Raw genomic sequence first — 5,040 nt, 5'->3', positions numbered from 1 at the left:
GCAATCGTTGTCCGCGCGCTGAATTGCATCAGCAAAAGCGCGCGCGAAAACTGCGTTCAGCCACCTTAACCCGAAGCGATTCTGAGTTATACCGCATGGTGAAAATGATAATTGAAAATTTGCTACAAAATGGGATATTTGGATTTTAAAATATTGGCGATTCTTAAAAGCGATCCGTGATGTCAAAATTTAATGAAATGGTCCGTTTTTACGGTGGCCCAAAGGTGTCACGGCAATTTCAATTTGGCCACGGCAATTTCAATTTGCTCCCTGCAAAATCAACGTGGCCATGGCAATTTCAATTTGGCCACGGCAATTTCAATTTGGCCACGGCAATTTCAATTTTGCCACGGAAATCTCAATTTGGCCACGGCAATCTCAGTTTGGCCACGGCAATTTCAACTTGGCCACGGAAAATTTCAATTTTGCCACGGCAATTTCAATTTCAATTTAATCACGGCAATTTCAGTTTGCTCACAGGAGTTTCAATTTACTCACGGCAATTTCAGTTTGCTCACGGCAGTTTCAATTTACATACGACCACATGTCAGCGGAATTACTGAAAAATCCCAGTAGAACTTGCGCGTAAAACGAAAATTATTTCATCGGCTTATACGCCAACACTATAGAGTATTGAATTCAATAAAGAGTTTTTAAACTAGATTAAAAAATCCTGGGGCCAACCTGGCGACCAGGCGTGAGAATCACCAGTCTGACCTTGTGCTCCGTATTCCGGCATGTGGCTGTGAACTCCAAAAGGAACACTTTTCGAGAAATGTTAGGCAAAGTAGTAACTTAAAACTCACCTGATCCACAGTTTGTGCAGAAACGTTGGCTAACTAAGACTGCAGCGCCACAATTTCCGCAAAACATCTTCCAGCGTTCGATTACAAAACTTTCCCGCCTAGGAAAAATGGCTTCGCCTGCTCACTCGAAGTGCTGTCTTATGGGAAATAACCTACAATGCACTTGGGGCTCATTACTCGAGTAATAGAAATTGCAACTGCCGTGAGCAAATTGAAATTGTCGTGAGTAAATTGAAACTGCCGTGAGCAAACTGAAATTTGCCGTGACCAAGTTGAAATTGCCGTAGCCAAATTGAAATTGCCGAGGCCAAGTTGAAATTGCCGCGAGCAAATTGAAATATCCGTGAGTAAATTGAAATTGAAATTTGCCGTGGCCAGGTTGAAATTACCGTGGCCAAATTGAAATTGCCGTGGCCACGTTGATTTTGCCGGGAGGAAATTGAAATTGCCGTAGCCAAATTGAAACTGCCGTGACACTTTTGGGAGTTTGCTTTCTTTTGCGCTTTTCATGAGCAAAGTTCATTTGCTTCTACTTAGGGCACTGATTTCCGCCATTTTGCGGCTACCGACGCTCGTTTCAGTTTTCGGGAATTTTCTAGGATATAGAAGCAAGTCTGAGAAAAAAAACCTACCACGTTTCTAAGTTCACTATAAGGCATCTCTGACTGAAGTATGAGGATAGTTATTTTTCGGTCGATGTGCCACCTCTCACGCGGTCTTGAAAAAAAGTCGCTCTCAAGGAGGCTGGATATAGTTTTCCACTTTCCTGATGCAGGATATTTAAACTAAAATTAACGAAGCTTAGCTTTAACAAATCGCGATTACATTTTCCCCTGAACTAAAGATATTATTGAAGGATCAGTTTGTTATAACTATATTGCAAAATTCGTTGCCATGGCAACGTTGCTGGGTTGCAATGCTGGGTCCAAAATTAGACGACTTGAGATTTCTTAAAAACTGGATGGTGAATTTGTTTTAGATTTTGCATGCATCCTTCGACTGTCTTGGCCTACTTGACTGTTGAGTTTAAAAAATTCTCTCAAAGTTTAACGAAAAGAGGTCTCTCTTAGAATTCATTTTAGAATTCTTTTTTTCCTTCTGACAGAATTTTTTCGCATTTTTGTTAAACACGCACAGAACCGTTCAAAGTTAACCTGCAAAAATTAAAAAAAATTAATCGAGCGGAGACGGAAATACGTCAGTCTAAAAGTTCAAATTTCTGAAAACTTCGACTCGACAAGATGGCAATTGCGCATGCGCAATATTTGTGTCACGCCACGACACGCCACGGACGCCACGAGGTTTTCTTCTTCGACAAACGTCCTTCACGCTCTTCTAAAGAGCTTTATTTTGCTAAGAGAGGTTTAGCTTTTGGGTGGATTGCGCCTGGAAATGGCTGCTGCTCTACTTGCCTTCAAAGTGCTGGAGTATTTGTGCAAAGTGTTAGGATGCTTTGTTCCTCGTGGAGGTGATCGACACGATATTAGCGATTTACTACAAAGAATGGCGACCAGTGCTTCCTTCCCACCGTTGTTGTAAAGATCTTTTAAGTCATTGTAACACAGGCCGCTTTCTGAAATTTCCTGAATGATGTTTTGTTTGACGAGGAGCCCGTTATCGCCCTGTGAATAGAGCTTGTCTTTGAAGAAATTAAAGAAATTCCACAGGAAACTTAAGCACTTTTCTTCACGACGGAGGGCTTATTGCCGTGAGGGGACTAGATCGAGATTGGCGTTCTTGGCGCCATATTACCCGATTTTCCATTATTTTCAGAGAAATCTAAAAAAAACAATTCATCTCATAAAAAGAATATATTCCAGCGCGTTGACTAATTTTTTCAATGAATTCTGAAAACGGGCTAAATTGTGTCAATTCATCTTAAAATTGAAATAAATTATAACTCGGAACATCCCTGATGTACTGTTTTTCTTCTAATTAATTCCAGAAACTAATGGGGTTAATTCTGAGATTTTATCCCGTAAGTGGAATACATTATAAGTTCCACCCGATCTTCTATTTTTAATTCAATGAATTTCAGAAAAACGGGGTGTTATAAGAATTTATACCGTAAGGGGAGTATATCGTAAGTTGTCATATCCAATAACCGCCTCCCGGTTAGCTCAATGGATAGAGCGCTGGACTATTGTGTGGGTGGTCGAGGGTTCGAGCCCCGGCCGGACCAACAGTCAGGGTCTTAAAATAATTGAGAAGAATATGCTACCTTTCTATAACATCAAGAAATGATTAGATATTCTAGTCTTCCCGGATAGGGACGAATAAATGGAGGTCCCGTCTCCTGCAGGGTTAGGGGCAGGAGACGTTAATTTCCCACGCACGAGATTACTGTGTGATGGATGTCCTCCCCTGGAGGACCCCCGTTGATACTAGTGTTTATTACACTGAAGGGGCTATCCTGCATAAATATCGATGTCTACTTCTACAATCGTTACCCTGATTTTCCTTTTTTTAATGAATTAATTCCAGAAAACAGGGTAAACTCTGATAATTTATGCTACAAGTGGATAATACCCAAGGTTCCCAAATGCCATCTTTGCTTCGATTTTCCATTTTTTTTTAGTGAATTCTAGAGAACGGGTAAATTCTTAGAATTCATGCCGCAAGTGGATTATAAGCTATGTTCTCATGCCAAATCTTCCCTGATTTTTCTTTTTTAATGAATTAATTCTAGATAAACGGGGTAAACTCTGAGAATTCATGCTACAAGCAGATAATACTCGTACTTCCCTTATGCCATCTTTACTCTGATTTTGCAATTTTTTCAAAGAATTATAGAAAAACGGGGTAAATTCTAGTAGCTCATCCTCCAAGTGGGATATATTCTATTGACTTGCCACATCTAATGTACTTTATCGCGTTTTTCCAATTTGTTCAATGAATTATAGAAAAACGGGGCGCATTCTGAAAATTCATCCTCGAAGTGGAATTTATCCTACTGACTTGCCATATCCAATCTTTACCCCATTTTCCATTTTTTTCCCGTAAATTCTAGAAAAACGGCGTAAATTGTGAGGATTCACGCTACAAGTGGGTATTACCCTAAGTTCCCATGTGTCATCTTCACCCCGATTTCTATTTCTTTTTTCAGCGGTGAATTCTACGACTAGCGCTAATCGTTCTCTCTGTCTCTCTCTTGCAGTCAGTCGATGCGACTATGACTATCCTATGGATTCGGCTTTGGTTGAGTAGCATTTCTCTATGCTGTTCTTTTACTGCCTGTAGTCTGCCAGGATTTTCGGTCTATGTCTTTCCACTTCATAATTTGGATATATCAACAAAGTTGAAATGGTAAATTGGCCACCGTAATGATTACAAAAGCTGACGTTTCGGAGCGTTAGCCCTTCGTCGGAGAGAATGTTTCGCTCCGACGAAGGGCTAACGCTCGAAACGTCAGCTTTTGTAATCATTACGGTGGCCAATTTACCATTTCAACTTTGTTGATATATCCAAATTATTTCGTTACTCCCACCGACGCAGCCCCAAACAGTTTCTTTCGAAACTATCAGCCTTTTTCCACTTCATATTTCGTTTCGCTACATCCTTTCATCTGAGTCTAGGTGTTCCTTGGTTTCTGATTCCTTCACAGAGCTCGGAGTAGAGCATTTGTTGGGGGAGCCGGTCGTTTTCCATCCTGTGCACGTGTCCTAACCATCTAAGGTTTTTCTCAATCAGTATGTCAGTCATGCATGGCAGGTCTGCGAAGGATTTCTTAATTTTTTATTTTATCGGTTCATTTGATGTTCATTATGTCTCTCAGCTGTCTCATCATGTAGGCATGTAGTTTGTAGTTTCTTAATCTGTGACCTCTATATTGTCCGTACTTCTGCTCCATAAAGGAGGCTTGATAGTACCACTGCTCTATAGACTTTGCACCTCGCTCAGATGGAAACGTGTTTGTTTTTCCACAGCCGGTGTTGGAGTTTACCAAAAGCAGCACTTGCCTTTCACATTCTATTCCGAATCTCCTTGTCTATTCTAGCAGTGTTCGAGACAGTACTTCCAAGGTAGGTAAAATCAGTGCTTAGTACAAGTGGCTCCTGGTTTACCATGATTGATTCTGGCCCAGGTGAAGGGCTAAGTGGTTTGACTGGTTGAAACAGGCATTCTGTCCTCTTGATGTTTATCTTCAGGCGAAATCGAGCGGCAGCCCTGGCAAACTCATGAACAAGTAATTGTATATCTGCAGCATTGTGAGCCACCAGGGCAGTATCATCAG

The sequence above is a fragment of the Stylophora pistillata genome, chromosome 7 (assembly GCF_964205215.1).
Source record: "Stylophora pistillata chromosome 7, jaStyPist1.2, whole genome shotgun sequence".
Lineage (NCBI taxonomy): Eukaryota > Metazoa > Cnidaria > Anthozoa > Scleractinia > Pocilloporidae > Stylophora > Stylophora pistillata.
This window is presented reverse-complemented; position numbering follows the sequence as displayed.